The sequence below is a fragment of the Dipodomys merriami genome, unplaced genomic scaffold, assembly GCF_024711535.1.
Source record: "Dipodomys merriami isolate MVZ:Mamm:240054 unplaced genomic scaffold, mDipMer1.0.p SCAF_3, whole genome shotgun sequence".
Classification (NCBI taxonomy): domain Eukaryota; kingdom Metazoa; phylum Chordata; class Mammalia; order Rodentia; family Heteromyidae; genus Dipodomys; species Dipodomys merriami.
The window spans coordinates 100,344,967-100,358,175 of NW_027204492.1; the positions used below are offsets into that span (position 1 = coordinate 100,344,967).

The following is a 13,209-nucleotide window of genomic DNA, read 5'->3' on the forward strand; positions in this document are numbered from 1 at the left end:
ACAACATGCTGTACTAATATTGCCAAAATAATGGTGAAGGCAACATTTTCTATATAAAATGTTTCTTTTCTAGAACTTTTCATTCAGCTTAGTACACTTCAGTGAGTAATTTATTCAGTTCAAGAATTAGTAGCACACCACTGTGAATGGTTCAGTTCACGTTGTGATTATGCATTCAACAACATTCGTAAGGGTTTAAGATGTGCAAAGCATTACATTAGTGTATGGAAGAGTGTCTCAAATGTAGATATCTGTAAAGATTGCCTCACTCAGTAAAGAAGTTATAAATTCAAAGATAGAAAAAGAGAATAGCAGAAAAAGATTGTGTTAGCTTATCATCTGCCTTTTTTTAAGGAAAGCTGAGCCTTTATTTTAAGATCATGTCCTCTTGTATTTTTGTTGTTAAAATGTCCCTTCTTTGACATATATTGAGAATAGTAGATGGTAGGCTTCATTTTGTCTTAATACTTTATCTAGCAAAAGTATTGTTTGGTATCTATATCGTCTACCTTTACATATATTTAGAATTATCTATATATTGACATTTGGCCTATATTATATCACAGATCACCCTGCAACTCAATAGGTAAACTACCAAAAATTGAATTAACACAGCCAATATCCTTTAGTTCAGTGGGGGTTCATGATTTACACTGGGTAGTCATAGGGCTCTAGCAAGGCTTGTTGGCAAGTCTACAACAGAGTGGTGAAGGGAAATTATCCTTCAGTTGTTCCTATTTTGTACATCCCTCCACCAGCCTAGCCTAAACATGTGTGCTTGGTAAAGTCAAACATGAAACACTAGAAGTGAAACACATAGACAATTTTTGAAGCCGTTGCTACTGTCACACCTGGTGACATCCCATGAGCTAAAGCAAATTTTACTTCTCCCCATATTAGCTAGAATAATGGGCTTCCCAAAGATGTTCATCTACAGAACTGCAGTTTCTGAATATGGTATTGTTGGTGATAATTGGAGATTAAGATCTCAGATGGAGTTAAGATTGCTAATCAGATGACCTTGACAGAGAGAACACATTCTAGATTACTCAAATGGTCCATATAAGTAAAAGTAGAAGCAGGTGTGTGGGAGACAGAAACAAAAAGAGATATGAAGATGCAGTGCTATTGGCTTGGAAAATGAGAAAGTGGACATTAGTCAATGTGAGGAATTCTAATAGCTGGAGAAAGCCATATCTCATCCAGAAAGGCTCTGGACCTATCAAACCTTTAATTATAGCCAGGAAAGCCCATTTTGAACTTCTGTTTCAAAACTGTAGATAATCAAATTGAGTTGTTTTAAATCAGTAAATCTACGGAAATGTATTACAGATGGAATGAGGTCTTTTATCATTTTATTTACTTAATGTTTTATTCCTTAAAATCATTTCATCTTTTTCACTTTTACCTTTGCATTAATAATACCTAAACTTTTGGGGGCTGGGAAGATGGCTCAGTGGTAGAGCGCTTGCCTTGCAATGCATGAGGCCCTGGGTTCGATTCCTCAGCACCACATAAACAAAAAGAAAAAAGCTGGAAGTGGCGCTGTGGCTCAAGTGGTAGAGTGCTAGCCTTGAGCTGAAGAGCTGAGGGACAGCGCCCAGTCCCAGAGTTCAGGCCCCATGACCGGACCCCCCCCAAAAAATAATACCTAAACTTTTTGAGTTTGATAATTCAGCTTAGTTTCCCCTTTTACAACTGAATAATAAATGCACATTAACAATTTTAATTGGAATAATTCAAATATATCATCACAGATTAACTGTCTGCCACTACTGCTAAGCAATCTGCATTTTGGGAATTATAGATGTGAAGATTCAAAGGACCAATGAGAATTTCTTAAACAGACATTTAGAAAATGGGTAGAATTCTGACAGTAGTAGTAAAGAAAGATAATTTATTTAATGTAGTTCTTGGACAGACTTTATATTTGTATCAAGCAATGTGAAGCTTGTTAATATTATAGGTTGTTCTTTCCAATGAGAGAAATGTGTGCCAGACTCCTTTCTGTTTCCTGGTTTAAGCTTAGATTTGTCACATTCCTCGATATGTCGTATTCCAGCTAATGCCACATTTCTTTGCAGTGTTCTTCTGGGAGTCTAACTGCCCCACCCCACAGTATGGGAATGGAAAGAATCATGATCTGAGATACCTATAAGTCAGTGTGTTTGCTTTAGAATTCTTGTTTTAGAGCATTTATTAACTTCCATAGGTTGTGTTTGTCATATTTGCTTTCACATTCCTAATTTATGATTATACATAGTATGTGTCAATAATTACTGGTTGAAATGAAATCAACTGACTTGTTCAAGATTGCACTTTGCTCTTCTCCCTTCCCCTGGTTCCTCTACAGTGACAGCAGTATCAGCTATAAGCTTCATCTATAGACTAGGTTCACTTTAGTCTCTAAATTCGCTTATTGATTCTGGTATCCCATCAAAAATCCAAGATTATTATTTGGTGAGATTTGAAATTACAATTCTGTGGCTTCTGGGCTAAGTGTTTGATATGTTGGGAATAAAATAATACAGGTTATGTAAATGTTTTGAAAATACCAGCACTCCTGTTTTTCTTCCTTTTATGGCCTCCCTATAGTTCTGGTACTTTTAGTTACTTTGAATCTGTGAAAGCCTTGGCAATTTTTCTTACAGCTGTTCTCTAGAAGCTGTTACAAGTGAGTGGAGGCAGGATGGCACTGGGATGTAACAAAAAGAACATAAAACTAAGACTTAGAAGCCCTAGGTTCTGGGAAAAGCTCTGTAGTGGGATTTTGAGCAAGTGTCTTAACTTCTCTCAGCATTAATCTCTCCATCTGTGAAATAAGATTAATGATACCTGTCTTACCTATACTTCAAGGTTGTTTTGAGGTTCACATGCACTTTCCACCCCAAATAGCTTATAAATCTCCAATGCCTACAAACAACTTATAATGTTTTACAATAAGTTTTTAATATTTCCAGAATTTTACAACTCAGTGACCAGCATGGGTCTGATTTAACATAATATATTAACTGTCCTTATGTGTGAGATGATGGCCACTCATGTTCATTGAAATTTCTGTACTTTACTTTCAATGAGGAAAAACTGTGATGGTAATATATGAGCCAGATGTTTCTATCAGTTTTATTTTTCCATACAAAGATCATTTTGATTTAAAATTAAACAGATATTTTAATAAGTTTTTATTGTGAAAATACTGTACAGAGGGGTTACAGTTACATGGGCAAGATAATGTGTACATTTCTTATCAAGCATTGTTGCTTCCTCCTTTGTTTTTCCCCTACCATCTCTTCCCTCCCACCTCCTCAACTACATTCCTACCCCCCTCACCCCCATCCCCACCTAAATTGTAAAGTTTGTTTTTTAATGTAGTGTCTTGTACAGCTCATTGTTACAATTGGTCAGCTTGTATCCTTATTTAAACATTTTGTTTTTTCCCTTCCCCTTCTCAAATTAGAGAAGTGTATACACAAGATGCAGGGCACCGACACCAAATACAGTGAAACAGGGGTTATTCCATGGGGGAGGAACATACAAAGCAACAAAAAAATCACATGGTACATTATAAATACATTAGAAACAATAGCAAGAAAGAAAAAAAACACTTGTGTCCCAATATTAAGGTTGATTTTGCTTAACATCATCTTATATGCAGATATTTTTAACTTTTATTAATTTACAAATTTAACATGATAGATTTAAAACAAAATGTTTGTTTAAACCTGTTAAAATTCTTAGTGTGAACCTAATCTGTCACTTAAGACAGAAGCTACTGTTTGAAAATTCATTGATAACATAAAACTAAAACAATGTCTTTTTTGCTTTGGTTTGCAAATGAGTATGGTGCTATTTCTGAATACGTAGGAAGCATGCTTGATTAACCAAAAAATGAATTTTATAAACTTCTTTATTAACTATTATTTGCTTTTCCCAGCCTCGTTAGAACCTTTCTTTATCTTTTTCATTCTTAGCCCAGACAAATTGCTGTGGCTCTTTAAAAGGCCACACAAAATAAGTATTGTCCAATGCTAACACTTTAAAATGTGATATTATAATTACTTTCCAAGTGAATATTAATCGCTACTAGATTAGAATTAAATTACCTGTTATATTCACATTAATAGCAAATGAGCTTTCGCTGATTGATGTTGTTGTAATGAATACAAAAGAAATTAATAATGGTCTAGCACTCGCCAAAAGAGGCATAGTCATTAAGGGCATACCATCAAAAGACAAGTGATACTTTACAATAAGCTAGCATTAATTAAAAGTAAAATCACAATGAACTACTGAATTACTTATATCCACATTACAAAGACATTAGACTGTAGGACTTAATGTGTTTGTAATATATTTTATAAAAATTAATAATGACTAACCATTTAAAATATTTAGGAGGCAGAAACTTGTTTATAACTGTTAACTAGCTATGCTAGATATTTAGCTTTTTGGGTAACTTATTAGGTTAGGAATAGTAATGAGCCATACCAGTAGCTGTAATAGGTTAACTTCTATCTTTTTAGCTGAAAATATAGTTTGTTTTCAAACATATTTTTATTTGTTTCGAATAGAATAGTCTAAAGGATCTCTAAATTGTAACATTGGCTAGTTTCTTTTCTTTTAAAAAAAGTATTTGAAAGGTGATTTGCTATAAATATGAAAGCAGATGCTAAGGAAACCCATGGTCAGAAATGAGCTTTGGGAGCAGAAAGGCAGAACTAAACTTTCATACACTGTTTCTAAGGGGTAATTGAGCATGCACATATCAAAGGGGATAAATAAAAAAAACAGGCTGTCTCATTCAGGGCATTTTGTGTCTTTCAAAAAATGTAACCTTCAAGAGTTTTCTGTGATGACAATTCCATAGCAGAAAACAGAATTTTACATTAAGTTATCAGATATGCTTAAAATTTTGCTGTATTGAACATTTTTAGAAAAATTGTAAATAGCACTGAAGTAGCTATAAAGCACAGTTGCATTTACCTGACTTTACAGTTAATACTTAGACAAGATTAACATAGATATATCTTTAAAACACAGCACATAAAAACTGGTAAAATATAAAATAAGCCTGCAGTCAAGTTTACACAGATTGTTCCAATGTCAATCTCCTAGCATTGCTAGTTCCATAGTTATTTAAGATATTATCATTGGGAAAATATAGGTAAAGGGTATGTGGGAACTCTGGTTTGTATTTGTTATTTTCTGTTATTGTTAAACCATTTTAAAATAAAAATTTATTTTAGAAAATATACTATATGGATATACTATACATATTGTTTGTTTCTTTTTAGATAGCTTATATCATTTGGACAAGGGATTATTCATTGTAACATTTCCACACGTTTGTACAATGTATCCTGTTCAACTTCACCCTGTATAGATTCTGAAAAAAGTGTTATCATTTTTATAACCAATATTTAGTTAGTTCAGACTAAAGGACTATATAGAGGTGGTTAAAAACTGCTAACTGCTTTCTGACCTAGATCAATTGATGATCATCAAATTTGTAAGTGAATATGTATGCCAACATATGCTATGGCGTATATAAATATATAAGATTAAATGATAGGATCTAATGATTTCTTGGCACATTGTAAATGATCCTTTGACTAACACTGTTTATGTAGGAAACTACTGTAATTATAAAAGTAAACACAGACAAACACCCAAGTAAATGAAATATAAGTGTTGTACTTGATATTTGGAAAGTCTTACTATGAGCTTTGCATTTGTATTTGTACAAAGCAGACACATTTTTTTCTTGGCTTTACTGTCCCATATTATAAAACACAATGTCAAAAGTAAACTAAAGTATGCACAAACCTGATGCCCTTCATCCATAAAGAAGGTGCCTCAATGAATAAAGCCTCAGAGTTATTAAGAACAAACCCAGCAGTTGTACCAGCATGATTTAGCTCCTACTGGTACAATTATTATTCTTATTTTATTAATTTTGCACTTAAGTTTCTGGATTAAGCTCAATATATTTCCAGCTGTGGCTTATTTTAACTATCTCAATAGTTCATAGACAACTTCAGTTTTGAAAGAATACAGTCCCTTTATTACTTATGTAATACCAATTTTATGTGAATAAGATTTAACTCAATCTCAGAAAATTTCAAGAACTAGGAGATATTTTTACAGTCTGTATGTTATACGCCAAATCTTTCTTATCATCAAGAAGTTACTGAAACACTGTATGTATATAATATCAGACCATTAAAAAGAGGGGAGAAAGTACAGATAGCTACTCTTTCACTATCAGATTTTTATATTTCAATAGTATAAACTTCATACTTAATTATATACTTACTAACAAATACCTTTATGTATTTATTTTAGTGGTGGTACTAAGGATCAAACCCAGCATTCTGTGCCTGGTAAACAGGTACTCTACCACTGAGCTTCCTTTATCTTAATTCAATTATATCTTGATTCAATATATGTATATATACATATATATATGAGTTGGGAAATACTCCCCATTTTATTAAAATAGGCCATTTGCATAAAATGTAGTATGCATTATAATATTAGGAGAAATGCACCTTTGTTAATAAAATCATATTTTCTCAAGTTTTATGTCTGATATAGTCAACCATGATGTGGAAATTGCTAAAGAGTTCAAGCAGAAAAGAAATTGAGAGAGTATCACACAGAGCACTTTAAAATTAAAAGAAGGACAAAATAGAATTGCTAAATTTTCAGAGAAGTCACTCCTTTCTTGCATTTTATTTCACTTGTTAATTAGACTGCTGACCAACTGGGTGTGTTTCTACTTCTGTCTTCTGGGTGTTCATGGACAAGTAATATACTTTTGCAGGACACTCGACTCCTTGCTGATAGATTTCAAATTCTGTTTTAGATCCACATTTCCCTGTTTCCCTCAAAGAATACTTTGCATTGGAGCCATTCTGCAGGGGATATATTAATGAAAATATAGCCAGTTTCTGTATGCTACCTCTAATTTCTGTGATTTTTCTTTCAAATTTCTCAACCTCTCTAGGCCTTTATTTGAAAGTGAATAGAGGTCTGTATTGTGAATATTACATGAGAAAACTTATGCAAAGCCTTTACCATGGTGTCCTGTGTGTTGGGAAGTCTTGATTGGTGTGTTGTTGGTAGATTCATTTAAATATGATTATTATGACCATTATCATTATTAGTCTGAGCTGTTGAAAGAACTGATTCTGTAGTCTGGTCTCATATAAAACAATAATTTTTTTTAAAAATCTCATCTGATGGTGTATTATAAATACTAATAGTGATAATGCTTCATTTTATGGTCTTTCCTGGTTTTCAAAATACCATTTTATATTATCTTACTAAAATTTCAAGAGTAGTTTTAGAAAGCCAGAATTAACAAAAGTATTACTAAAAGAATTGCATATTTTGCTCAGTAGGCCTGCCTGCCTGCCTGCCTTCCTTCTTCCTTCCTTCCTTCCTTCTTTCTTTCCTCCCTCACCCCCTCCCCCTTCCTTTTTCTCTGTATAATTAATATCCCCAGAAATATAAGAGAGTATACTGGATCCATGAGGGAAAAAGATTTTATTAAAAAGAAAAAATAAAGTAACAAGGATAAGTCCCAGAAGATAAAATTATCATTGCCAAGATATAAAATTAGGTTGATATTGCAAACTAAATCTCCAAGAAAGCTGATAAAACAAAGACCAAGAAATAGGCAATAAAAAGGAAAAAGATAGTAAAATTAAAGGATCAATACAAGAAGTCCAACATATCGCTAAAAGTCTTACAGAGAAATTATAACAAAGAAATTATCAAAACTAAATTAGAATATTTCCTAGGAATGAAGGACATGACTTTTAAGATTGAAGGTGCCAATCAAATTCCCATATCTAGGCATATTGTGTGACATTTCAGTATAGATACAATTCTAAAGCTCCAAAGAGGGAGGAAATAAAGTAGAGATAGAGAGATAGATTGACATAGAAATAAAGATAGGTTAGTATGTACAGGTATGTGAGTGGGTAGATGAATAGATAGATAATGACTTGGTCACTAAAGAAAGATCAATAATCAGCATGGTATCTTACCAGTAACACTTGAAGCTAAAGAACCTGTATCTTGTTTTTGTTACTGTTGTTGAAAATAAATTTTATTTTTAATTGGCAGAAAACATTTGACACATATGTATAATATGTGATGATCAATAAGGATAATTAGCTATTTCTATTTCATTTCTCTGAAATTTTATTTCAATTCTCTGTAAGTGCCCATACATAAAATTACTAGATCACATGGTAATTAATATATATCTACCTTTTTTAAGTCCAACTCCTTTCCAGGGAACTGTGTCATCTTATATTCCAGACAGCAGTGTTTGAGAGATTTTTAATGGATTTGCTCATTGTTTTAATGTTGTTACTCTTCATTACTGAGAGTTATTTACATATTCTGAATACTAGATATTTATCAGATATATAGTTGCAATATTTTCATCCATTCTTTAGTATTTTTCACTTTATTGACTTCTTAAATAATGTATAAATGTTTTTAATTTTCATAAAATCCCATTATATGTTTTTTATTTTGTTATTTATGTTTTTGATGTCATACCAAAAAACTTAGTGTAAATCTGAGTTAATGAAAATTTAAGCCTCTTTTTAAATGTTAAAAACATTTTATGGGCATATAGTCATTGTTTGAGAGGGCCTATATATTCATTGTATGATTTCATTGTGATGTTTGTATACATGCCTACAATATACCCGCAAGAATTTCACCCTTTCCCCTTCATTCCTCTTTCCACCTTCTTAAAACAATTTCAACAGGTTTTATTGTTATATTTTCATGCATATACAAGGTACTTCAACTATATTCACCCTTATTCACACTTGACAATCACTTTCCCCTTTATCACTGTATCTATGTTCCCATCCATTACCTACTTTACATGCTTACCATTAATTCTTTAATGTATGTTAATTGTACAAAGGAGGTTCACTGTCGTATTTCACACATAATTATATTTTAATCAGATTAACCCTCTCTAGTGCTGTCTCTTCATCCCTACTACGCCTGAATTTTAATTTTTTAATTTTTAACATATTAATTTATGATATTAATGTACATATTATTTATCATATTAAGTTTTATTTCCCAATTTTACTATAGTTAATTGATATTCTTTTGAAATGCACACCTAATAAATTACCTTAAAGTATGGATAGGAAAAATGGTACAGAGCCCCAACATACCAATGATTATTTTAAGTGTTGGGATCTATCTTCTTCAGATTTTTCAAAATAGCTATCAAAATATTATCAGTGATGATGCTGAATCTTAACAATAGACCAGGGTTCTTCCGACATCTGACAGTCTCCTGAGACTAGCAAACAGCTTCTCTAGCACTGGCCAGCCACAGCTGGGCACACTCAGTAGGACGGCTCATCTCCCTTTCCTAGAGGAGAAGGGCAACTGTCTGTATTAGTCTACTCAATTCTTAGACGCAGTGTCTGCTGTATCTTTGTATCTTCATAGCACTGGTTTCACATTCTTCTTTTGACAGCCAGGATTGTTGTCCTTGGGTCTGTGTATGTTGTTTTCATTACATTTTTAGAATTTTCTCTCTTTAATTTTATGTATGTTTGGCTGATTACAATCATCCCATAGCTATGTCCTCATGTTTATTAAAAAATTCCCTTTTCTAGGTTTATTCTGATTTGTTTTCATTGTGATATCATTAAGTTCTTTAATGTTTTACATTGTCTAATGTTATTTACACTGGTTTATATGTAATCTCACACACTTCTAAAAGTTTAATTTGTGACTTGAAAATTATTATCTTTGGACATACAAAATAAGGATCAGCTATGTAATTTACAGGTAGCTCAAAATGGCAATATGAGAGCTCTCATTCAAGATATTTCAAGATAATATCTTTGGAGCACTAAACCAAGGGGAGAGACCCTTTAAGCATGGCATTTTACCTGACCATGCAAGTATCAAGTTCATAAAACTGGTCCTGTGTAGAGTTATAATAATTGCATATTTTACTATCTATTACAGTTCTGAGTTAGTTTCAACTAATTGAATTTAGAGTATCAAACACTGCAGGTTTTTCATTACTGGCTGTTGGACATTTTGGTTTTGCAATAAATAAATTCAAATTTTGACTGGGGTACAGTTAAATTACTTGGAAACATTTTAGTAAGTTTTTTTTATTGTAAAATACTGTACAGAGGGGTTACAGTTATATGAGCAAAGTAATGAGTCCATTTCCTATCAAGCATTGTTACCTCCTCCTTCGTTTTTCCCCTACCATACCTTCCCTCCCATCTCCACAACTACACTCCCCCCACACCCACCAAAATTGTAAAATAAAGTTCATTTTTCAATATAGTGTTTTCTACATCTCATTGTTGCAATGGGTCAAAACAAAATGTTTAAATAGGGATAAGGTTGACCCATTGCAACTTGGAAACATTTGATTCTTTTGTTTCTTGCTTTTAAGATTTGTCTAGTGGGCCTAAGAATTGATTTTAAATATCTTATTCAATTTTATTGTAAAGGTAGTATACAGACAGATTACAGTTATATAAGTCAGGTAATGAGTACATTTCCTTTGAACAGTGTCATCCCCTCCCTCATTCTCTCCCAGTTTTTTTCTCTCCCATCTCCCCGCCCCACAAGTTGTATAGTTCATTTCCAACATAATATTTAGTGCATTTCACAGCTGAATAGGTTCACCCTTTGTTCCACCATTTCTATGCTTCCCCTTCTATCATCAAATCAGATAGACTTATATACAAGACAAAGGGTACTGACAAAAAAATCAGCTTTTGGCCCTTTTCAAAATATTTGGCATTGCTCTTTGGGGGCATATGCCTATTATGTCAGCCTAAGGAGACTAAGGCAGAAGGATCTTCAGTTCAAGGACAGCTTGAGCAACATAGTGAGATCATGTCTCAGAAAAATCAAAATTGATTTTATGCTGTATAAATTGAGAATCTTTGTCACTTCAGCTAGCATTCAATAAAACTTAAATAATTTGGAATGGATCTGGAAATGTTATTTAGTGGGAGAACATTTATTTAGCATATCTGAGTGCATGGGCTCAATACCTAGAACAATAATAGTAATATTGATGAAAATAATAATAATAGTTCTGGGCTGGAAAGGTGGCTCAGTGGTAGAGTGCTTGCCTTGCATGCATGAGGCCCTGGGTTTGATTCCTCAGCACCACATAAGCAGAAAAAGCCAGAAGTGGTGCTGTGGCTCAAGTGGTAGAGCACTAGCTTTGAGCTGAAGAGCTGAGGCCCCATGATGGACAAAAAAATAATAATTCTGAATAGTTTTCAAATTAATTGATAAATGTCTTACTTTATTGTAGAATACCCAGAAGCAGACCCTGAGTTAAATTAATTTGAACTCACAGTCAAAGGCCCCCAAGAAAAAGATTCACCTGAGAGAGAAACAAAATATCTAACTCTGAGAGAAGATAGTGAAAAGAAAACTTTCAATGAGAACAGCAATATCAAATCAGCTACCCCTGGTCTAGTAGAATTTAATGTTGCTGGCTCCTTCTAGATGTTAATCTGGGATGGCTTCATCTACGAAATATGTTTAACAAAGCTTCAATACATTTTTAGCTGATGTATATGTTGTCATCAAGTAAATAGAGGCCAGGGATGATGCTCAATATTGTACAATGAACAGGACATAGTCATGCAACAAAAATCAATCTGTCCAGAAAAACAAGATGGGGGGTAACAATGTTTGACAAGAAATGTACTTATTACCATACTTTATATAATTGTAACCCCTCTGTACAGCACGTTTGCAATAAAATTAAATTTAAAAATTACTCCATTCAATATTCTAAGGTTGAGAAATCCTGCTGGAAACCAGCATTGTGATGTAAATTCTCTGTAATGGTGAAAAGATTTTCAACCTGTATTGTCTAGTATCGAAATATGTGGTTGTTTGAAAAACTAAGGGCTAGGTGGGATACTACATCCTCAAGGAAAATAATCATGAATATGATATGGCCTTTGAAGTCAGAGTTCATGGTGAATTAAGGAAGGTAGAGTCTTAACAGTTACTTGCTGTTGTAAAATGTTGTAGTGTTTTAATGGAGGATGAATAGTGTGTGAAGTTTGAGGCACTAGAACTCAGATAATTAATTTCCACTTAGCATGGAGTATTTTAATGTGTAAAAGCAATATTTTGTGCAAAAAGAAAAAATATTTAAATGTCAGTTAAATTATATGTCTATTATCTTTAAGTAGTGGTACAAAAGAGTCACCATTCAACTTTGTCATGTAACTCATCACTTCATCTTATTTTACCCTTTTGTGAGAGAATACATAATAAAAGACGAATCTGATAGGAAGTTCTGCTTTATTTAACAATCCTATTGAATTTCTCAAAACAGTTTACCAAAGAAGTCTATTAAAGTATTGATTTTTTCATAAAGAATAACACAAATGGCATGGCAGTCTCTTTAACATTTTAATCGAGCTTAAAATTAGTCCTGCATTTTGAAAGAGTCTATGCCAGAGAAATTGTTATAAACCTTAAACATAAAAACTTAGCATAAAAAATAGATGAGCTATCTAATCTCTAAGAACCTTAAAATCGAAATCTAAAATATGGTCAGCCATTTTCACGTCTTTCTTTGAAGCTTAAGTAAGTCAATATTCCCAGTAGATGTTCAGTGACTCAAAGTGACACATATTCTGTCAGCTCATTTCCCTTCCACAGAAATATGTTGGAAAACATGTGCTATAGTACTACTTAGCAATAAAAAACGCAATGGAATATTGATATAGATACATGTAATGACTTGGATAAATTGCCAGGGAATTATGCTGACTGAAAAGAGCTAATCTTAAAAAGTTACATGCTACATGATTTCATTTATATAGCATCCCTGGAATCGCAGAATTTAAGGTCATAATGAAATTCGATTTAAAAATGTGCAAGAAAGAAACAAGTGAGAGCTGCGAGGAGGGGATTAGAAGAGTAATGGAAAGTGTAAAAATATAATCAAATAGATTATATACATTCATGGAAATATCATAATGAAACCCCCACATTCGGGGAAAACACTATACATTAAAACTTAGTCTGACATTCAACATTACACATTATTTTTAGTACTAAAAAAAGAATGGGTAAGTAATTTTCAGAAGTCTAGAACCTCACGGGGAATGGACTGAGGAGAGTGTGACTGTAAAAGGA

General features: G+C 32.9%; 1 protein-coding gene across 9 annotated transcripts in view; it reads left to right on the plus strand.

Moving 5' to 3' along the window:
• Dmd (dystrophin) overlaps positions 1–13,209 on the plus strand; it is a 2,040,854-nt gene that overhangs the window by 1,592,369 nt on the left and 435,276 nt on the right. The window lies entirely within an intron of this gene.